The 24,375-nt window shown below is 50.5% G+C and overlaps 1 pseudogene; it reads left to right on the top strand.

Annotated features, from left to right (window-relative positions):
- Positions 1-4,759: 4,759 nt before the first annotated feature.
- LOC141078025 (uncharacterized) lies at positions 4,760-21,291 on the top strand (annotated as a pseudogene).
- The last annotated feature ends 3,084 nt before the right edge of the window (positions 21,292-24,375 follow it).

Below are 24,375 nucleotides of genomic sequence, written 5' to 3'. Positions count from 1 at the left end.
ACCTTGGCCGGGTCCATTTCGATAGTTGACGGAGACAAAATAAATACCAAAAATGAAATCCTCTGTACCCAAAAAGGCATTTCGATCCTTTGACATACAGGGAATTCTCCCTCAAGATCCGGAACACAGTCCGAACATGTTCCACATGAGAATCCCAATCCTTGGAGAAGATCAAAATATCATCCAGATAGATAATCAAAAATTTATCCACAAAGTCCCGGAAAATGTCGTTCATGAAGCACTGGAAGACAGAAGGGGCATTAGTGAGCCCAAAAGGCATCACCAGGTACTCAAAATGTCCCTCCGGAGTATTAAACGCCGTCTTCCATCCATCCCCATGCTTAATGCGGATAAGATTATACGCCCCCCTGAGGTCAAGCTTGGTAAACCAGCAAGCACCTTTAACTCTGGAGAATAGATCCGAAATCAGGGGTAACGGATACTGATATTTAATAGTAATTTTGTTGAGGACACGATAATCAATACAAGGCCTTAATGAACCATCCTTTTTGGCCACGAAAAAAAACCCGGCACCTAAGGGTGAAGAGGATGGTCTAATATGACCCTTCTCCAACGCCTCCTTAATATAGGATCGCAGAGCCTCGTGCTCGGGTACAGATAAATTGAAGAGCCGACCTTTGGGAAATTTACACCCCGGGCTCAGTTCAATTGCACAGTCATAACTCCTATGAGGAGGCAAAGATGCAGACTCATTCTCACTAAATACATCATAAAAGTCCGCCAAATAGTCAGGAACATCATGCAACTGAGGAGAGGTGGAAAAAAACGGAGCCTCACTAAGGGCACACCGACAACCCCAACTCACCACAGACACAGATTTCCAATCCAAAACTGGATTATGAATTTGCAACCAGGGAAACCCCAGAACAATGGTATCATGCAAATTATGCAACACCAAAAATCTGCAATTTTCTTGATGGTCTGGGGCGACCCGCATTACCACCTGGGTCCAAAACTGAGGTTTATTTTTTGCCAAAGGAGTAGCATCAATCCCCCTCAAAGGGATAGGCGTCCGCAGAGGTGTCATCAGAAATCCACAACGTTTAGCAAAATCCAAGTCCATTAGGTTCAGGGCTGCTCCCGAATCCACAAAAGCCTTGGCGGAAAATGTGGACAGGGAGCAGATCAGAGTAATTGCCAGAAGAAACTTAGGTTGAACACCACCCACAGAAAACGTGTGTGCAAAACGTTTCTCTCGTTTAGGACAGACAGAAATAATATGCGAGGCATCTCCACAAAAAAAACACAGCTTATTACGCCTTCTGAACTCCTGACGTTGCTCCCTGGACAAAACTCTATCACATTGCATAGATTCAGACACTTGTTCAACAGGTGGCAACACCTCTCGTGCAGTCCTGCGTTCACGTAAACGCCGATCAACCTGAATGGCTAATGACATAGAATCGTCAAGACCAGAGGGAACAGGAAATCCCACCATAGTATCTTTTACGACTTCTGACAAACCCTTCCGAAAGAGAGCTGCCAAGGCATTATCATTCCAGGTAGTAAGGACCGCCCACTTTCGGAATTTTTGACAGTACAATTCTGCAGACTCTCGACCCTGGCTCAATGCCAACAGGGTCTTTTCAGCCTGATCAATAGCATTAGGTTCGTCATACAACAACCCCAAGGCTTGAAAAAATGCGTTCACATAAGTCAGAATAGGATCATCTGGTTTCAAAGAACATGCCCAATCCTGGGGATCGCCACGCAGCAAAGAGATGACAATTTCAACCCGCTGCGCGGAGCTCCCTGATGAGTTAGGCTTCAAGGCAAAAAATAATTTACAATTATTTTTGAAATTCAAAAATTTAGATCGATCCCCAAAAAACACATCAGGAGTAGGGATCTTTGGTTCAGCAGCATGTGAATGAGCAAGGTAGGCGGAAATTCCCCGCACTTCCGTAGCGAGCTGCTCCACACGATCAGACAATTGCTTCATCTCCATTGAGAGAAAAAAAAATTCCCCCTGCGGCCTCAGAGACATAGAGGAAAAAATATACACTTTTTTTTTTTTTTTTTTACAATTCTTTCCTGCTATTGAGTACCCTAGGATCTGCGGTATGGCTGGTGATTCTGTTATGAATTAGTCACTGTAGGAGGCAAAAACAGAAATACTAGCTAAGTCCAGAAAACCAGAGAAGTTGGCAGCTATCGGATTGCAGACCCCTGGACCTATCAACAACAACTAGCAGTAGCCGTGGGGGGTTCCTACGGTGCCCTAGACCCCTCGATCACAGCCGGAGAACTACATAGCCTAAAGACAGAAAGGGAAATCTAAACTGCCCCAGAGCAGACCCCAAAGCAATAGGCAGCCCCCAACATATAATGACGGTGAAGCAAGATGAAAAACACTCACACAGATAGAAAGATAGGCTGAGCAAATGATGGGGCCCAAGCTACCTAAATAGGACAGGATAGAAAAGCTGCTGTCTGCACTCCGCCAAAACAAGAGCTAACAGACTGATAGGGAAAAAAGCCCTGAAGACGCTAGGCTTCAAAAAGACTATATCAGTACTAAGGTATTTTCTGAAGACAGAGCAAAAAGGAATTCAGCTCACCCCAGCAGGGAATGGCAGAAATCCAGAAAAACAAGGCAAAACAAAACCAAAACACAAATGCAAAAAAGCGGAGCAGAAAACTTAGCTTTTGAGGAGCAGGAATCAGACTGGTCTCCTAGAATCCCTCTGAGAAATCACCAGCAAGGCAGAAGGGCGTCGGCTGCCTTATATCCAGTCAGCAAATCCAGTCACCCAGTCTTCATCATCCTGCTCAGGTGCTTGGTAATCAGCCTCACTACCTTCCTTCACCAGAAGAGGGAGTTCATGAGATCTCAATGGAGAAGGGGAAAATGAACTCACAACACAGAATACTTTTTATTCCCATATTTTTATATTCTTTTATTGTAAGCTCTGTTCCTTTTCTATTAAAGCTTAAACTTTAATAAGTCTGAACCTTGTTGCTCTAAAGAATCCATAGCCTTACAGTGTGTGATCCTGGTGATTGGCAGACAGTAGTAGCAGTACTTCTGGGACTCATCGCCCGTGTGTTCTATGAGTGGTGGCAGCATGTATGAGCGGGGTGTGTGGTCTGTGTCGGGGTGTGATTTATGCTCCCACTGCAGCATAGGACAGAGGGTGAATGCTGGATTGAGTGAGAGGAGATAGATTAACCCTTGCAGGTGCAACCCCAAGTCACGTGCTGAGAAGGGGGTATGTGACAAATTGGTGGCAGCGGTGGGATAACTAGGATAATCCCCCTGGTAATTTGTGACAAATTGGTGGCAGCGGTGGGATAGAACTGATTTCTATTAGAGCATTAGTGCATGGTGTGAGCGATTACTCCCTGTACTAAAGAGTTGGTATCCTTGCGAGGAGTGCACCAGTTCTACAAGGTTCAGTTCAGTGCTTACTTAGACATACTTGCGAACAGTTTCCCTTCCCCGTTTTTCTTTTGTCATGGTTTGCCTGGGATGCTTATGTCTGGAGCTGCTGGGGTTAATCTTGGGAGCCTCCGGTTATCATTTTGCCCTCGGCTGAGTATGTTGACCCCCTTGTGCCTGTGCCTGAGTCCTCTTCTGAATGTTTGGTTTTGACCTGGTTCCCCATTGTGATTTTTGCCTCCTGATTCTGTACCTCATCTGCTTCTCTGGTTGCTGACTTCAGCTGTGTCCTAGGGCTTTTCTACTTGTCTTCTGATTCGGTACTTCCTCGTCTGACCTGACTTCCCTGACCCGACTTGCTTTGACTAGTCTTCCCTTGAGCCCTCCCCACTCTGTTTTCCCGTAACTCCCGTTCCCCTCCAAATCTCGGGTATTTGCTGTGCGCTCCACTGTCACCTCCGGCAGCATTGTGCTAGGCCCATGCTACTCACTCTCCTGGCTTGTCTGCCTGCACCGCGGCACCTCGGTCGCTGCTCTGAGTTCCTGGATGGCATGGAAGCCGCCGTCTGTCCTGGGGCAGCTGTGACTCTGACCTCCTGCAGCTCAGACCCCTGGTGAGTGTTCGCCTGGCAGGTCCTGATATCTATCTTTTATTTGGCAAGGGCTAGTCATCGATATGGCAGCCCTGTACAAGGAGCAGAGCAAAGAGGCTCTGACCGACCTCTGTGAGCAGAGAGGAACAGAGACAGTCGACAAATCCAAGGAACTGCTGATACGCGCCTCGGTCGAGCAGGACATAGAGCAAAATACTGAAGCATCTGGCCAAGGAGAGAGTCCACCTCAGAGAGACGCAGCAATGCCAGCTCTTGCACCGGAGATACCTGATGGAGGTGCCAGTAATGCCAGTGCTGAGGAGCCTATGGACTCTACTTAATGGACTTAAAACAGCTGGGAACAAGTGATCCCAGTCTGCTCCTTCAGCTTATTCTACAGTACCGATAGGCCACCGCTGCAGAACGCCAGGCCGAGAGAGAGGCTGCAGAACACCGGGACCGGGATGAGAGAGAGGATGCTGCTGCAGAACACCAGGCTGAGAGAGAGGCTGCAGAACGCCAGGACCGGGAGGAGAGAGAGGCTTCTGCTGCAGAACACCAGGCCGAGAGAGAGGCTGCAGAACGCCAGGCTAAGAGAGGAGAGAGAGGCTGCAGAATGCCGGGAGGAGAGAGAGGCTGCAGAATGCCAGGAGGAGAGAGCTTTCAAGCTTCAGATACCTCTTTCTATTTGAGCTAACAGTCCACAGCTGACACCCCTCCAGGACATAAATCCAAGGAACGACATCTGGAAAATTTCCCTGTGATGGAGAAGGAAACAGACTTAGACACTTTCCCTTCGGGGGTTTGAGATAAACTGCAGGCAATACCATCTAGCCAGTGAGCAGTGGGTGCAGTATATAGCCCCAGGGTTGAGAGGCAAAGCCCTGGAAGTTTTTGCTAGCCTCCTGCCAGAACTAGATGGGAACTATGAGTCAATAAAAATGGCCCTGATCAGGAAGTACAGCCTAACCCCAGAAGTGTATCTGAGAAAGTTCTGGAACCTACAATGAGGATCAACTGACAGCTATGCGGATGTCGTGAGCAGCTTGAGGACCTCGTTCCACCAATGGATAAGAGGACTTTCTGTTAACAGTTTTGAGGACAGATCTTATGGTCAAGGATCAATTTCTTCATATGTGCCCCACGGATGTACGACAATTTGTGTGTGATCGGGAGCCACGAACTGCGGATCAGGCTGCAAAGATTGCTGACTGTTATAGGATGCCTAAGGTGCGGAAGCCATCGGGATTCAGCTGGAAGGGAGGTAAGCCAAAGAGGGACCCTTCTCCCTCTGCCGGACGATCACCAGTGCCGTCCACACCCACCTCCTATGGGGTCCCGGGAACTAGACATTCTTTAGGCGATACACGCCGGTGCTTCGCCTGCAACAACGTGGGACATGTCAGCGCAGTCTGCCCTGATAGGGAGAAACGCCCATCTACAACCACAAAGCCGTCTGGGCTTGCACCTTCCACCTTCTGTCCTCTTTGTGACCAGCTCTGATGTGAGGACCAATGAGGACTGTCAATCTGTCACTGTTGGCAATAAAGTCACCTTTCGCCTCAGAGACACTGGGGCCCAGGTGACTCTGGTGTGTCCAGCAATGGTAACCCCTGCAGATGTCATACCAGGAAAAACTATGTCTATAACTGGGCTTGGAGGGGTCAGCCCTGCCGTGCCCATGGCCCGTGTGTACCTGGACTGGGGAGCAGAGAAAGGACTGAGAGAGGTGGGAGTATCAGAGGCTATTCCCACCAATGTGTTGCTAGGCACAGACTTGGGGAGGATGGTGTCCCACTGTATCCCTCCCTTACAAGTACCGTATTTTTCCAACCATAAGACGCACTTTTTTCCCCCAAAATTTTGGGGGAAAGTGGGGGGTGCGTCTTATGGTCACAATACACGGTCTAACCTGGTGGCTGGTGGCAGCAGGCGGGGCTCTGCGGTGTGGTGGTGGCAGCGGGCGGCGCTGTGCGGTGGTGGCAGCGGGCTGTGCTCCGGTGCAGGGGCGGCGGCTCCGCCGGCATTTCTTCACAGCCCAGGGGCCACCGCAGTTCCCTTGCTGGCCGCCGCCATGTTGCGGTGGCCTCCGGGAGCATGGACGCCGGGAAGATGGCCGCCGGTCCGGGGACGGCGCATGCGCAGCTTCAGATCTCGTCCCGAGATCTCGGGGGACGAGATCTCGTTGCCGAGATTTGAATCTCATCCCCCGAGATCTCAGGATGAGATCTGATCCCGCGCATGCGCCGTCCCTGGACCGGCGGCCATCTTCCCGGCGTCCATGCTCCCGGAGGCCACCGCAACATGGCGGCGGCCAGCAAGGGAACTGCGGTGGCCCCAGGGCTGCGAAGAAATGCCGGCGGAGCCGCCGCCCCTGCACCGGAGCACAGCCCGCTGCCACCACCGCACCGCAGAGTGCCGCCCGCTGCCACCACCGCAGAGCCCACCTGCCCCAGCCCCAGCACTGCTGCCCCTACCCCAGTGCAGCTGCCATTGCCCCAGCACTGCTGACCCTGCCCCAGCACAGCTGCCCCTGCCTCAGCACAGCTGCCACCACCGCAGAGCCCACCTGCCCCAGCACAGCTGCCCCTGCCACAGCACTGCTGCCCCTGCCCCAGCACTGCTGCCCCTGCCCCAGCACAGCTGCCACCACCGCAAAGCCCACCTGCTCCAGCACTGCTGCCCCAGCACAGCTGCCCCAGCCCCAGCACAGCTGCCCCTACCCCAGCGCAGCTGCCCCAGCACAACCAACCTGCCCCAGCACATAGCCGCCACCGCACGAGCCTGGACCACTGAATGACCCCTGTGACTACTTCTCCACCTTTGCTGAATCCCTTCCAAGGTAAGCTGAATTCGGACTGTTGGACCCCCATTTGACACATTATTTTTTTCCCCTATTTTCCTACTGAAAATTGGGGTGCGTCTTATGGTCCGGTGCGTCTTATAGTCCGAAAAATACGGTAAATGCTACAGAGAAGGTGGAAGCAAGTGACTCACCTGAGATCCTGTGCCAGGAGGGAAAATGTACAGGAATGTACGTATGTAGCAGCTGTGACCGGAGTCAGGCTGCGGCTCAGACAAAACCCCAAAGATTAGAGGATGAGTCTCAAATAGAACTGCCAGAACAGGAGGGCCATACTGTGGCCCCGGAACCTCCTCACATGGCAGACCCACCAAGTTCCCGATAACCGACACTGACGACCAGGGCCTGGCAGTCACACTAGGCCAGGGGCTGCAGACTGACCGTCAGAGATTCCAGGAGGCCCTGTGGACAGATGTCAGTCTGGAGAAGCTCAGGTGTCTTGCAGATTAACCCCTACTGCTTCTGATATAGAGAATATACTGGGAGCAGGGCAGACTGTATAAAGAGACTCTCCCCACAGATACTACACAACCTTGGGACTGTGAAAAGCGGCTGGTCGTTCATTATCCATTTATGGAACAATTATTGAGAATTGCTCATGAAATTCCTCTGGCTGGACACCTTGGAATACAAAAGAGTAAAGCTCACCTGACACATCACTTCCATTGGCCCAAGATGGGGACAGATATAGCCAACTACTGTCGATCCTGCGTAGTTTGTCAGATTGTTGGAAAGTCTGGGGATACACAGAAAGCCCCATTGAAACCACTGCCAGTGATCGATGAGCCTTTCCAGCGAGTGGCTGTGGATATCATAGGGCCACTTACAATACCTAGCAGCTCTGGCAAAAAGTTCATCCTCACAGTGGTGGACTATGCTACACGGTATCCGGAAGCTGTGGCACTGTCCTCCATCCGAGCAGACAAAGTGGCGGAGGCTTTACTGACTGTTTTCTCTCGTGAGGGCTTCCCCAGGGAAATGTTAACCGATCAGGGAGCCCAATTCATGTCCGAACTGATGGAAAGCCTCTGCGAGAAAATACAAGTGCACCAATTTGTGGCCAGCGTGTTAGGGACGGCGGAACGCACTAAATATAAATAATAGGAAGTGCGTTCGCCGCCCGGGGTCCACCGTGCAATACTTGTAACAACCGCTGCTAAGTAATGGCAGACTAGCTATATGGCGGTATACTGCGCTCGGGTTAAACGTCACCCGAGGTGCGCAGAGCGGACTCTGTTAAACTCACAGAGGCGCTTTAGTACCAATAAAGCATAAACGCCGAGCCTGTTAGCTTCACAGGTCTCAGCTGGTGTGCCCACATGGTATACGGTCACAGGACACGGACCAAGGCCGAGGTCGGTGTCCGTCCTGACCTACCGTGCGTGCGGCGTCGCTACCGCGGACGCCGGTAAGTGCTGCTAACTGCAGCGCGGCGGTAACTACTGCCGCTGTACGACTATCGGACGCTAGTGTAGCGGTGCGGTATGCACTGTGGCGTATGGCTTGCCACTGACTGGCGCTGACTATAACTCTAGTTCCCTATCCATATGTGTAATATCAGAGGGAAGGGGTTTCAAATGAGTCAGTCACCAGAATCATACATCCGTCACCATTCACACATCTAGAAAGTATAGCCTATACAAGCGCATGGCCGAGCGGCCATGCGGACCTTTTATAGTCGTGCGGGACCTTCCAGATCTCTGAGATGGAAAAAATAAATAAATGGAGATTGGAAAAACTGAGTGTACATGAAAATCCCCTTAAAACACAATTTTATTATTGATCATAAAAACACACCTTCCCAGTGACGTTGGAAAAAATGTCAAAAAAAAATAAACCTAGTATAAGGTGCTGCATAGCCCTACATTAAGGCCTAACTGATACCTTCCTATCCGTGGAGGTTGGCATCCTAATAGTACGATATTGGCGCCCCCACTCAACGAGGACTATCCCTCACTTCCCTAGTGATCCCTAGTATCACAGAGAGGAAAACAATATCAAGATAGAACAGTAATGAAAAGATCAGAATGCCCTAGGACTTATGCAGACCAAACAGATAATACAACAATAAAACATAACCCACATCATGATATCATGTGACCCACAAAAATAGCAGCTATTCTCACTTGGAGAGATAAATATCAAATATAATCAGCAATAAATGAAAGGTCACTTATGTCTCATGGGGGACCCTCAACGCGTTTCCCCGCCGTAGCGGTTCATCAGGAGGAATAGTCCAATCAAAAATATTGTTGTTGCTTCATGCCTGATACCTTCAATAATAGTGGCACCAGAAGTCTAGGAAACCGGATTTAAATAACCGGTGTGATTGTTTTGCATACCACCCACTATCCGGCAGTCCAATCGGTGTGAAGATGCAAATAACTGAGAGCCAGGTGTGCAGCAAAAAATATCATATACCTGAGAGCCCGCCGCTGCATTCAAAGATCAAAGCGGAAGAAGGGGTCATTAGCGTGCGTTCCACCGTGGGGCGTATCCAATATGGCGCCCATACTTCCGGTCGCGCAACCCCCTCAGCGGGTCGTAGCCTCCGGAACCATCCTGTGCGGGCAGAGCGGAGGGGAATCAAAGATGGCGCCGGCACTTCCGGTCACATGTTTCCCCTTAGCTCCCGGACACGCCCATAGATACCAGCAATGGGCGCATCACCAATGTGGGCCGGACCTTCCGATCACATGCTTTCTGCTCAATAATGTACACAAACAGCGCATCATATGAAATCGCCGGGAGATCAAGAGTCTGCCCGCAATACAGTGTCCCACAGATTTATCGCAGTAAGGATGACCCCAGTAATACCAGTGCCCTCATATTCGGATTAATGCTGCACATCAGAAATTCAAATGTAGAAAAATAAAGATGCATATTGCTATGCGATAAATCAGATCAACCATCCAATGTGGTCCATGCCATACAGGCATCATCCAATATGCCAGACATATAAAACCCCTTATCATAACCCCCTATAACAGAAAAAAGGGGGGCAAGTTCAACCAACCAGAGACTCAAAAGATCATAAGAAACAGGCATATGAGATGCATTCATTCATCCCATTAGGGAAGACCGATTGCAGTCTGAACATCCATTCACACTCCCGTCTCAGAATTAAATTGTCCAGATTACCTCCCCTAGCCCTTGGTTTGATTAATTCTATCATATTAAAGGTGATGTCACCCATTCGACCCTGATGTATACCATTGATGTGTCTGGCGACAGGAGTATCACGTTTATTTCTGATATCCCCCAGGTGTTCACCCACCCTCACCCTTAATTCTCTAGTGGTTTTTCCCACATAATCCAATGGGCAGGTACACGTGGCCTTATAGACCAGACCTGTTGATTTACAGTTTCCAAAATCCCTCAGATAAAAGGTCTTACCATTGTGTGAACTCATAAAGGTCTTACATTGAAGCATATATTTGCATTTAGTACAGTCCCCACACTTGAAGAAGCCCAAAGGTTTTCTGTCTAACCATGTACCCGTTCCCTTGGGTCTTTGGTAGAGGCTGTGCACAAGCCGATCCCCTATAGATCTCCCTTTTCTATATGTAATAGAGGGTTTAGGTGGTATCAGCCCCTTCAGATTCGGGTCAGCTAAGAGTATCCCCCAGTGCTTTTTAAGAACATGGTACACCCTGTCTGACTGACCATCATACGTGCCAATAAGTCTGACAACAGTGTCCCTGACAGTATCTTCTTTTTTTGACTGGAGGAGAGAGGGTCTATCCGCTATGAATGCTTCATGCCATGGCCCATTCAGGAAACGTGGGGGATAACCCCTGTTTCTAAATCTCTTATATAGGTCATTGGCTTGTCTTCTATAGACACTCAACTCCGTGCAGTTCCTTCGAACCCTAAGGAACTGTCCTTTGGGTATCCCCCTCCTCAAAGGTTCTGGGTGATGGCTTGTCCATCTCAACAGACTATACTTCTGTTATGGGGGTTATGATAGGGGGTTTTATATGTCTGGCATATTGGATGATGCCTGTATGGCATGGACCACATTGGATGGTTGATCTGATTTATCGCATAGCAATATGCATCTTTATTTTTCTACATTTGAATTTCTGATGTGCAGCATTAATCCGAATATGAGGGCACTGGTATTACTGGGGTCATCCTTACTGCGATAAATCTGTGGGACACTGTATTGCGGGCAGACTCTTGATCTCCCGGCGATTTCATATGATGCGCTGTTTGTGTACATTATTGAGCAGAAAGCATGTGATCGGAAGGTCCGGCCCACATTGGTGATGCGCCCATTGCTGGTATCTATGGGCGTGTCCGGGAGCTAAGGGGAAACATGTGACCGGAAGTGCCGGCGCCATCTTTGATTCCCCTCCGCTCTGCCCGCACAGGATGGTTCCGGAGGCTACGACCCGCTGAGGGGGTTGCGCGACCGGAAGTATGGGCGCCATATTGGATACGCCCCACGGTGGAACGCACGCTAATGACCCCTTCTTCCGCTTTGAATTTTGAATACAGCGGCGGGCTCTCAGGTATATGATATTTTTTGCTGCACACCTGGCTCTCAGCTATTTGCATCTTCACACCGATTGGACTGCCGGATAGTGGGTGGTATGCAAAACAATCACACCGGTTATTTAAATCCGGTTTCCTAGACTTCTGGTGCCACTATTATTGAAGGTATCAGGCATGAAGCAACAACAATATTTTTGATTGGACTATTCCTCCTGATGAACCGCTACGGTGGGGAAATGCGTTGAGGGTCCCCCATGAGACATGATAAGTGACCTTTCATTTATTGCTGATTATATTTGATATTTATCTCTCCAAGTGAGAATAGCTGCTATTTTTGTGGGTCACATGATATCATGATGTGGGTTGTTATTTTTTATTGTTGTATTATCTGTTTGGTCTGCATAAGTCCTAGGGCATTCTGATCTTTTCATTACTGTTCTATCTTGATATTGTTTTCCTCTCTGTGATACTAGGGATCACTAGGGAAGTGAGGGATAGTCCTCGTTGAGTGGGGGCGCCAATATCGTACTATTAGGGTGCCAACCTCCACGGATAGGAAGGTATCAGTTAGGCCTTAATTTAGGGCTATGCAGCACCTTATACTAGGTTTATTTTTTTGACATTTTTTCCAACGTCACTGGGAAGGTGTTTTTATGATCAATAATAAAATTGTGTTTTAAGGGGATTTTCATGTACACTCAGATCTCTGAGATGGACCAATGAGATCAGGAGAAGCACCTGAGCACGTGACTCCCGATCTCCAATAGGAGATCGTCTCGTGAGCATGCTCAATAGAGTGGTGGAGGTTCTTAGCCTCTGGAGCGATTTGCTGCTGAGCAGTTGCTATTGCTGACCCAAAGGTGGCAGCAACAGCCAGACCCATAGAGCAGGTCTGGGCAGAGCGTCTGTGCCGCTGGGATTGCTGAGCAATCCCCTCTGCGGTCGATAAATAATGGGAGACCGCAGAATGTGAGGCTCTGGACTCCTGCTGTGTAGCCGCAGAAATCCAACACCTAACATTACCCCCCCTCCTATGGCGCCCCCCCTCCTGGCAACATTTTTTGCCACGTACCACCTTATGACCCACAGAGGCGTAGGCCTCAGGCTCGTCCGCAGACCAGCCTGATGCCCCAGCAGATGACTTGAAAAACCGGAACATGTGAATTGGTCCGAGAGAAGGCACGTGGAGGGCGTCGGGGATGGCTTAGTCACCAGGAGCCGAAGTTGGAGTGGGGCGCCGAAGTGTGTCGGCGGGCGTCTTCATTCTCATTACAGAGATTTGAGTGACGTGCGGGGTGCGACCCAGACTGTCGCGGACCTCCATTGCCCGGTCTGCCACCGGCAAGAGACACCGTAACCCAGCCGACCTCTGTTTAGTAGGTGAATATACTCTTTAGTGTCCTGAGCCCTGTGCGGCCACCAATAGGAGCTAGCCAGGAGTTTTGTGGTATGCTTGTAACCAAAGTGACCACCCACCCTGGACGCGTGTGCCCATGCAAGAACCTTGGACCGCAGGTGAGGTGGAACAAAGGTTTTGCTTGGCAGCACTGGTTCAAGGACGACAGGAGCCCTGAACTTCAGATTCCCAGTGAGGGGTGCAGAATGATCCGCGGGCACCTCCACAGAGGCTACTTGAACACTGCCCCCCATGCACCTTCCCACACAGTCCTTGCTTCAGCCCAGTATACTCCCCGAGGACCACTCAATATGGGGAGAATGGCAACGTAACCAGGGGTGTCCGAGAAGCACCTGGTCGATGCCCTTAGGCATGATGAGCAGGGACAACGTCTTGCGATGAGACGGGGAGATTGAGAACCCCAGGGGTGCTGTCTGGTGGGTAATCTGAGACGGTAAGGTAGATCCATTAACCACCCTAATGGTCACGGGGTGAGGAAGTGGCACCAGTGGAATGGCGTGCTTTTGGGAAAAGGCTGAGGACATAAAGTTTCCCTCTGCCCCAGAGTCCACTGTGACCTCTACCTCGCAGGAGGAAGCCCCGCTATCTAACGTCCCTCGGAATACTGGTTTGGAGGGGAACGTTTTCGTATTAGGTAGATCTCCACCAACTGCCACCGGAGTTGAACATTTTTTCGACCGCTGCGGACTCCTATTAGCCAGGTGGTCCGACTGTCGACACAGGTAGCAGCAAGTGGGACCCTGTGCCGGACGTGGTTTCGGACCGGTACGGGACACATCCATGGGTTCAGGAGGTAAAACCTCCAGATCAAGAGGCTCCAGCAATTCGGAGAAGCCAGGAGTCGACCTAAACTTCTGTCTGGATTGAGTACACTCCAGCCCGCGCTCCGTAAAACGGAGGTCTATACGGGTAGAGATCGCTATCAACTCTTCCAGGCTGATGGGAACCTCCCTGGTGGATAAGGCATCTTTGACATGCTCAGCCAACCCTCTCCAGAACACAGGGATGAGTGCTCTATCAGGCCACTCGAGGTTGGAAGCCAGTGTCCGAAAACAAATAGCATACTGACTGACCGACTGAGTTCCCTGCGTAAGCGCAAGTAACTGGAGAGAGGTATCGTGAGTGACCTGTGGACCCAAAAAGACCTGCTTTAAAGATGTTAAGAACTGAGCAGCGGTCCGAACTTCTGGGTCACCACGTTCCCACAGTGGCATGGCCCACTCCAACGCCTTGCCCGACAGAAGGGAAACAAGGAACCCCACCTTGGCCCGGTCTGTAGGAAAACATGCGGCCAGTAACTCAAGCTGAATAGAGCACTGGCTCACTAAACCCCTGCATGAGGCGCTATCGCCAGAAAATTTATCGGGCAACGGGAGGCGGGTAACTGTCGGTGCAGGCGTGGCCGTGGACACACGTGAGACAGCCTCTGCGACTGCCTGAGCAGCAGCCTCAGTAAACTTCGCAGCAGAGGCGGCACTCTCGACAGTAGCCAACCTGCCCTCCAGCTGCTGAATGTACCGCTGAAGCTGCTGCAAGTCTGCCATTATTAGCTTGACCCTGGCGCTAGTATAATATTAGGGACCGCGGAACGCACTAAATGTAAATAATAGGAAGTGCATTCACCGCCCGGGGTCCACCGTGCAGTAGGTGTAACAACCGCTGCTAAGTAATGGCAGACTAGCTATGTGGCAATAAAGCATAAACGCCGAGCCTGTTAGCTTCACAGGTCTCAGCTGGCATGACCACACGGTATACGGTCACAGGATATGGTCACCGTGCGTGCAGTGTCGCTACCGCGGACACCAGTAAGTGCAGCTAACTGCAGCGCGGCAGTAACTACTGCCACTGTACGACAGTGCCGTGAGGCATCACATTATCGGACGCTAGTGTAGCAGTGCGGTATGCACTGTGGAGTATGGCTTGCCACTGACTGGCGCTGACTATAACTCTAGTTCCCTATCCATATGTGTAATATCAGAGAGAAGGGGTTTCAAATGAGTCAGTCACCAGAATCATACATCCGTCACCATTCACACATCTAGAAAGTATAGCCTATACAAGCGCATGGCCGAGCGGCCATGCGGACCTTTTATAGTCGTGCGGGACCTTCCAGATCTCTGAGATGGACCAATGAGATCAGGAGAAGGACCTGAGCACGTGACTCCCGATCTCCAATAGGTTATCGTCTCATGAGCATGATCAATAGAGCGGCGGAGGGAGCCTCTGGAGCGATTTGCTGCTGAGCAGTCTGCATTGCTATTGCTGACCCAAAGGTGGCAGCAACAGCCAGACCCATAGAGCAGGTCTGGGCAGAGCATCTGTGATGCTGGGATTGCTGAGCAATCCCCTCTGCAGTCGATAAATAATGGGAGACCGCAGAATGTGAGGCTCTGGACTCCTGCTGTGTAGCCACAGGATTCAGACGCCTAACACAGCGCCTATCATCCCCAAACCAACGGACTCTGCGAGCGTTTTAACGGGATATTAAAACAAATGCTCAAAATGCTGGTGGAGGTACCAGGAGGTCTGGTACGAGCATAATGCCTGATTGAGGGCCTATGAGGAGGGGCAGAAGGGTTGGGTGTTGGTCCCTATGTTACATAATAAATTACAGGCCGCATGGGAGGGACCATACACTGTACACAAGTGGTAAATGATGGGGGCTGGGACTCAGCATATGGAGCCAGTAGAGTTTAACCCTGAGCTATCCCACTGTCAGAGGTCTGAGCTGATGGGGGTGCTCAGCAAGTTCACAGAAGTCTTCAAAGGGAAGCTTGGGAGGACTCACTTAGCCACTCACCATGTAGACACTGGTACCAATCCTCCAGTAAGACAGCCTGCATACTGGGTGTCAGCAGAGGTGAAGGTGCACATGAGGGAACAGGTAGAGGAGATGCTGAAGGTAATACAACAATCCCAGAGTGCCTGGGCCTCACCTGTGGTTCTTGTCCCGTAAAAGGCCACACTACCCAGTTCTGTGTAGACTACAGAAAATTAAATCTACTGACTACATGTGAGGTCTACCCCATGCCGAGGATAGACGAGTTGTTAGACCAGCTAGCGGATGCATCGTGCCTCACTATCATGAACCTAAGTAGGGGATATTGGCAGATACCCCTGGCCAAAGAAGCTCAGGAGAGATCTGCCTTTATAACACCATTCGGGCTGTTTGAGTTTCTGGTGATGCCATTTGGTATGAAAAATGTCCCTGCCACCTTCCAGAGGTTGGTTAATCACTTATTGGAAGGATTTGATGGTTTTGCCATGTCTTATCTTGATGATATAGCTTTTCAAATCTTGTTTGGGATGATTAGAGGAGCAGAAAAACACAAAAAATTTCAAGTTTGAACCTTTTGAACCAGAGATATGAGTGTTCGTTCAATATGCTGTTCTTTGCTATTGGGCCTGATTGTGTTATGAATGTTTTCACTCTGTCTCTAGTATTTCCCCTGACCTCCAACACCGCCAGTTCCTGCTCACAGTTGCCGTCCACGCATTCCACACATGTTCCTGTGTTACTGGGGTTCTGTAATGTCAGCAGATCCCCCAATGTGTGTCCGCCACTGTCTCCTGCGCTGTCCACCTTCCCACTGCAAGCGGTGGGAATGTGGACAGAGCAGGAGACATTGCCAGACACACATCAGGGGATCTGCTGACATTACAGAACACCAGTAACACAGGAACACGTGTGGATTGGGCAGACGGCTACTGTACGCATAAACTGGCGGTGTTGGTAGTCACGTGAAATCCTGGAAACAGAGTGGAGACAGATGCCTAATTGGAGCACGTTGACAGTCTGTTGTAGCCTACAAACAATCTAAAACTGCCACCAAGTAGGCCTCGGCCTGCACCCTGGTTCTCCCTGGCTCCAACAACGCTAGTTGGTGCTCAGAAGTGCTGTCCACACAGAAAAACACACTCGTTCATGTGAAAGTGGGGGTCAGTAACGTCAGCTGATCCCCTGCTGTGTGGAGGGCAAAGTGTCCTGCTCCCTCCAAAGTCAAAATACCTCAGCTTTACACCTGGCTCCTAGTAGGCCTCGGCCTGCACCATGATTGTCCCTGAGTTCCAACAACGATAGTTGGTGCTCGGAAGTGCTGTCCACACAGAAAAACACACTCGTTCATGTGAAAGTGGGGTTCGGTAACGTCAGCTGATCCCCTGCTGTGTGGAGGGCAAAGTGTCCTGCTCCCTCCAAAGTCAAAATACCTCAGCTTTACACCTGGCTCCTAGTAGGCCTCGGCCTGCACCATGATTGTCCCTGGGCTCCAACACCGCCAGTTGGTGCTCGGAAGTGCTGTCCACACAGAAAAACACACTCGTTCATGTGAAAGTGGGGTTCAGTAACGTCAGCTGATCCCCTGCTGTGTGGAGGGCAAAGTGTCCTGCTCCCTCCAAAGTCAAAATACCTCAGCTTTACACCTGGCTCCTAGTAGGCCTCGGCCTGCACCATGATTGTCCCTGGGCTCCAACACCGCCAGTTGGTGCTCGGAAGTGCTGTCCACACAGAAAAACACACTCGTTCATGTGAAAGTGGGGTTCAGTAACGTCAGCTGATCCCCTGCTGTGTGGAGGGCAAACTGCTGCTGCCTCCAAATTGTAACTACTTCAGATTTAAACATTCTCTGATTTGGCCTCTGTCTCCACTCTGTCTCTAGTATTTCCCCTGACCTCCAACACCGCCAGTTCCTGCTCACAGTTGCCGTCCACGCATTCCACACGTGTTCCTGTGTTACCGGGGTTCTGTAACGTCAGCAGATCCCCCAATATGTGTCCGCCACTGTCTCCTGCGCTGTCCACCTTCCCACTGCAAGCGGTGAGAATGTGGACAGAGCAGGAGACATTGGCAGACACACATTAGGGTATCTGCTGACATTACAGAACCCCAGTAACACAGGAACACGAGTGGATTGGGCAGACGGCTACTGTACGCATAAACTGGCGGTGTTGGTGGTCACGTGAAATCCTGGAAACAGAGTGGAGACAGATGCCTAATTGGAGCACGTTGACAGTTTGTTGTAGCCTACAAACAATCTAAAACTACCACCAAGTAGGCCTCGGCCTACACCATGATTGTCCCTGGGCTCCAACAAAGCCAGTTGGTGCTCGGCAGTGTCTTTGGCACAGGGACTCCCTGTTGCCCAGCCTGGTTCCAGCACGCCTGCTGTTTCCGGGTAGTGTCAAGGTCACTATGCCACCAATCCGTTGTCCTGTCTTCTTGCGGCAGGGTTAGCCGACTCTACGGTGCCTGCAGTTTAGGTGACTCCTATGTGGGCTGCGGGAACTGGCACTGAAGGCTGGATCCGTAGTGCCAATGGGACATGGACCCCCTGTAGGACTGTGGGTTTCGGTAACTGCGGCCGGCTTGCGGCCTGGCTACTTTGCTTTCAATGGGTACCTTCTGCTACTCACCCGGTTTCCAGCACTGTCTGCTGGTTCTCACCAGAGCCTTTGGCCTAGGTGCCTCCATCTCGGTATCCGAAGTCCAGCACCGTCAGCTGGTCCTTGGTAGTGCTTTTTAGCACAGGTACCTTCTGCTTAGTAACCGTGGTCCAGCACCGTCAGTTGGTCCTCGGTAGTGCCATTGGCTCTTGTTCCTTCTGCTACCCATCCGGGTGCCAGCATTGTCTGCTGGTTCTCGCCACGGCCTTTGGCCTAGGTGCCTCCATCTCGGTATCCGAGGTCCAGCACCGTCAGCTGGTCCTTGGTACTGCTTTTTAGCACAGGTACCTTCTGCTTAGTAACCGTGGTCCAGCACCGTCAGTTGGTCCTCGGTAGTGCCATTGGCTCTTGTTCCTTCTGCTACCCATCCGGGTGCCAGCACTGTCTGCTGGTTCTCGCCACAGCCTTTGGCCTAGGTGCCTCCATCTCGGTATCCGAGGTCCAGCACCATCAGCTGGTCCTTGGTAGTGCTTTTTAGCACAGGTACCTTTTGCTTAGTAACCGTGGTCCAGCACCGTCAGTTGGTCCTCGGTAGTGCCATTGGCTCTTGTTCCTTCTGCTACCCATCCGGGTGCCAGCACTGTCTGCTGGTTCTCGCCACAGCCTTTGGCCTAGGTGCCTCCATCTCGGTATCCGAGGTCCAGCACCATCAGCTGGTCCTTGGTAGTGCTTTTTAGCACAGGTACCTTCTGCTTAGTAACCGTGGTCCAGCACTGTCAGTTGGTCCTTGGTAGTGCCATTGGCTCTTGTTCCTTCTGCTACCCATCCGGGTGCCAGCACTGTCTGCTGGTTCTCGCCACAGCCTTTGGCCTAGGTGCCTCCATCTCGGTATCCGAGGTCCAGCACCGTCAGCTGGTCCTTGGTAGTGCTTTTTAGCACAGGTACCTTCTGCTTAGTAACCGTGGTCCAGCACCGTCAGTTGGTCCTCGGTAGTGCCATTGGCTCTTGTTCCTTCTGCTACCCATCCGGGTGCCAGCACTGTCTGCTGGTTCTCGCCAGTTTCTCAGCCTTCTTGTACCTTCTGCTACATTTCCAAGATCAAGCTTTTTGAAATTGTCTTTGGTAATCCTTATTGATCTCCATGACGATGACCCTGATGACGACGACCCTGAAGACCACACCAAAGAAGACCAGAAATATGACCCTAAATAATAAGACCAAGAGGACAAAGAACATGAAGACAACCACCAAGATACAGAACAAAAGACAGAAGAACAAGAAGCAGAAGAAGCAAAAGCAGAAGAACAGAAAGCAGAAGAACATTAAGCATAAGACAAAAAATCAGCATAGAAGAAATCAAAATTATAAGCAGAAGAAGACTAAGCAGTAAATGGGGGTGAGTCCGTTCCTCCTCGTGGTGCCCCTGGAAAATGCCTGCTGCTGCAGGCCAAACTGAACGCGGACAAATCCTGTTGTAAATCTTTTGTGACAGGCAGAACGTAAGGTGTAATCTTATAACTTTTATAGATAAGTACTACAGGAATGCCTGTCACCATAAGAAAATGAAGAAGAAGAAGAAGAATAGGAAGAAGATGAAGAAATAGCATATGAAAATTAATAATAGCTGAATAAGAAGAATATGAAGAATGGAAAAAAAAATAATGGGAAGAAGGTGAAGAAGAAGAAGATGAATAAGGTGAAGAAATAGTTGATGAAAAAAATGCTACTGCTGCGGATCATGAAGGAGAAAGTGTGGGAGAAGTACAAAAGAAGGTGAAGAGCATGGAAGTTGTGAAACATACATAATCTGACTAAATATAAAAAAGGTTAACATAGTCAATATCTTTTTAACTCCGAACATCTTGAAAAAAAAAATTGGAATTAATGCTATGCCATGTGATTTGAATAAACCACTATGCTTTTAATGTCTCCTCCACCTCCCACAATACATTCTACATGACTCTTATTTGTTTTCAATTATGTAGAATTAGCCAACAAGGAAATAAAGGGCTTTTTTTAATTCCGATACCGGAAGTCCCATTGACTTGAATGGGACTTCCGGTATCGGAATCGGCGATACCCGATATTATTTTCGTATCGGGCGATACCATCCGATACGATATTTTTGGGTATCGAACGGTATCGCTCAACACTAGTCATGAGAAAACACTCTCAGAATCGGTGGGATTCGTGGAGCGTTCCAGAGTTATTACCACAAAATGACACTGGTCAGAATTGAAAAATTTGGCCTGTTCAGGAAGGTGAAAGCAGGCTTCTGGGCGAAGGGGTTAATACTCAAACAATGAGAGTTCATCTCATCCCACCTCCGCCATGGCACCATCATGGGGAACACAGATTTGATATTCTACAGGATGCCAGCTTAAGGGACATTAGCCCTAGTTGGAGGAATACATTATGCACTATTAACCATCACTAAACCCATGGATATGTTTGGGGAAGCCGAGTTGTGACCCTCCAGTCACCTGGCTCCATGGATACATTTGGGGAAGCCAAGATTGGGACCCCCTGGTGACCTGGTCCCATGAAAACATTTGGAGAAGCCAGGATTTGACCCTCCGGTTACCTGGCCACGTGCCTCAATGGACTGTCAGCTTCCTCAGCTTGCTGTTACCTACTCTCTGTGGGTGCCCGCCAAAAGCGGGGTGCCACTGGTGGGGGTTGTCGGCCTTGGAAACCCTGAAGTTACAGCTGCTCTAATCCCGGAGAGTCAGCGGAGGGGCGAGACTGTAATTTGCACAATCTTGGTTAATTTGCTGGGACTGTTCTATGTGTTATAGTCTGTTTGGTGGTTCAATAGATTATTGCCACACTGTGTTACCCTCACCCTGTTATCTGAGTAGTATTCTGCTCATGGGAAAGGAGAGTGAGCATTCAGTGGGAGGGGCCCTGGTCCATGCGGTCTCAGGTCAGTGGACAAGAGCAACTACTGACCCCCTGGTCTCTACAACTGTCTGGTCCATGAATAGGAGTTGTGACAAAACAGCATTTGTTCTTGATAAGTCCAGACATAGGTTATTGTTCATATGAGCCTAAACATTGACTCTTGAATTTGTGTTTTTCTTTAGTGGGTCAAGAGGCCATTGTTCATATAAGCCTAAATGTTGACTCTTGAACTGAATATTGTGTTGCTATCCTTGGAGGACAAGGACACTAGGTAATTGAACAATTTATGTTTGCTAACATGTTGATTACCCATTATACCAGACAATGCAGTTTTTTGACCTGCAGACATTTAAGGATAAACTATGCAAATTGACTGAATACTTGAACAATGAGAGTTTAACAATCATCCCACCTTTCCCCTGACCTGTTGATGATGTCCTGAAGGACAGTTGGGAACTATAAAAGGGGATCTGCCACTGTTCGCAGAGACATTCTACAGGAAGCCAGTTTAAGGGACCACGGCCCTAACTGGAGGAATGCTCCATTGACCATCTGTAAACCCTCAAAGACGTTTGGAGAATCCAGGTTGGGGCAATCAGTCACCTGGCCACATACCTCAATGAACTCAGTCAGCTTCCTAACCTTGCCGCTACCTCCTTTCTGCAGGAGCTGGCTACTGGTTGGGGTAATCGGCCCTGGAAGCTGTGAAGTCACAGCTGCTATTATCCCGGCGAGTCAGTGGAGGGGTGAGACTCTGTAATGCGCCCCATCTTGAGTATTTTGCTGGGCCTGTTCTATGTTATTGTCTGTTTTGGTGGTACAGTAAAGCATTGCCACACTGTTTTATGCTCACCCTGCGTTGTCTGAGTAGTGTTCTTCCCATGGAGAAAGACAGGGAGCGTCCAATGGGATGAGCCCTGGTGTGGTCTGAGGAGTAATATGCCCACAGGGAAAGGAGAGCGGGCGTTCAGTGGTATGAGCCCTGGTCTATGAGGTCATTCTAAAGACAGCCTGGCCAGCGGACGAGAGCACCACTGACCCTTCTGTCTCCACAGCAGTGTGGGAGTGTCTGGCCCAGACCATGTATAGGACTGCAGGGGTCTCTGGTCCGGTCCATGCATAGGTGTGTGGGGGTGTCTGGTCTGGTCCATGTATAGGACTGGGGGATCTCTGGTCCGGTCCATGTATAGGACTGCAGGGGTCTTTGGTCCAGTCCATATATAGGACTGGGGGGGTGTCTGGTCCGGTCCATGTATAGGACTGCAGGAGTCTCTGGTCTGGTCCATATATAGGACTGCTAGGGTCTCTGGTCCGGTCCTTATATAGGACTGCAGGGGTCTCTGGTCCAGTCCATATATAGGACTGCAGGGGTCTCTGGTCCGGTCCATGTATAGGTGTGTGGGAGTGTCTGGTCCGATCCATGTATAGGACTACAGGGGTCTCTGGTCCGGTCCATATATAGGACTGCAGGGGTCTCTGGTCGGACTCCAGGGGTCTCTGGTCCGGTCCCTATATAGGTGTGTGGGAGTGTCTGGTCCAATCCATGTATAGGACTCCAGGGGTCTGCTTCATGCATCTGGTCCGGACCATGTATAGGACTGCAGAGGTCTCTGGTCCGGACCATGTATAGGACTGCAGAGGTCTCTGGTCTGGTCCCTATATAGGTGTGTGGGGGGTCTCTGGTCTGGTCCATGTATAGGACTGCAGGGGTCTCTGGTCTGGTCCATATATAGGACTGCAGGGGTCTCTGGTCGGACTCCAGGGGTCTCTGGTCCGGTCCCTATATAGGAGTGTGGGAGTGTCTGGTCCAATCCATGTATAGGACTCCAGGGGTCTGGTTCATGCATCTGGTCCGGACCATGTATAGGACTGCAGAGGTCTCTGGTCCGGACCATGTATAGGACTGCAGAGGTCTCTGGTCTGGTCCCTATATAGGTGTGTGGGGGGTCTCTGGTCTGGTCCATGTATAGGACTGCAGGGGTCTCTGGTCTGGTCCATATATAGGTGTGTGGGGGGTCTCTGGCCTGGTCCATGTATAGGACTGCAGGGGTCTCTGGTCTGGTCCATGTATAGGACTGCAGGGGTCTCCGGTCCGGTCCATGTATAGGACTGCAGGGGTCTCTGGTCCAGTCCATTTATAGGACTGCAGGGGTCTCTGGTCCGGTCCATTTATAGGACTGCAGGGGTCTCTGGTCCGGTCCATGTATAGGTGTGTGGGAGTGTCTGGTCCAATCCATGTATAGGACTCCAGGGGTCTGGTCCATGTATCTGGTCCGGACCATGCATAGGACTGCAGAGTTCTCTGGTCCGGACCATGTATAGGACTGCAGAGGTCTCTGGTCTGGTCCCTATATAGGTGTGTGGGGGGTCTCTGGTCTGGTCCATGTATAGGACTCCAGTGGTCTCTGGTCTGGTCCATATATAGGTGTGTGGGGGGTCTCTGGTCTGGTTCATGTATAGGACTGCAGGGGTCTCTGGTCTGGTCCATGTATAGGACTGCAGGGGTATCCGGTCCGGTCCATGTATAGGACTGCAGGGGTCTCTGGTCCAGTCCATATATAGGACTGCAGGGGTCTCTGGTCCGGACCATGTATAGGACTCCAGTGGTCTCTGGTCTGGTCCCTATATAGGTGTGTGGGGGTCTCTGGTCCAGTCCATATATAGGACTGCAGGGGTCTCTGGTCCATCTATAGGACTGCAGGGGTCTCTGGTCTGGTCCATGTATAGGACTGCAGGGGTCTCTGGTCCGGTCCATGTATAGGACTGCAGGGGTCTCTGGTCCAGTCCATATATAGGACTGCAGGGGTCTCTGGTCCGGACCATGTATAGGACTCCAGTGGTCTCGGGTCTGGTCCATATATAGGTGTGTGGGGGGTCTCTGGTCCGGTCGATGTATAGGACTGCAGAGGTCTCTGGTCCATCTATAGGACTGCAGGGGTCTCTGGTCTGGTCCAGGACTGCAGGGGTCTCTGGTCCGGACCATGTATAGGACTGCAGAGGTCTCTGGTCCAGTCCATGTATAGGACTGCAGGGGTCTCTGGTCCGGTCCATGTATAGGACTGCAGAGGTCTCTGGTCCATGTATAGGACTGCAGGGGTCTCTGGTCCGGACCATGTATAGGACTGCAGAGGTCTCTGGTCCGGTCCATCTATAGGACTCCAGTGGTCTCTGGTCTGGTCCATATATAGGTGTGTGGGGGGTCTCTGGTCTGGTTCATGTATAGGACTGCAGGGGTCTCTGGTCTGGTCCATGTATAGGACTGCAGGGGTATCCGGTCCGGTCCATGTATAGGACTGCAGGGGTCTCTGGTCCA

The sequence above is a fragment of the Dendrobates tinctorius genome, unplaced genomic scaffold, assembly GCF_039654945.1.
Source record: "Dendrobates tinctorius isolate UK_male_01 unplaced genomic scaffold, ASM3965494v1 ptg000491l, whole genome shotgun sequence".
NCBI lineage: Eukaryota > Metazoa > Chordata > Amphibia > Anura > Dendrobatidae > Dendrobates > Dendrobates tinctorius.
Note: the sequence above shows the minus strand (reverse complement) of the source record. Positions and strands in the feature narration are given on the sequence as shown.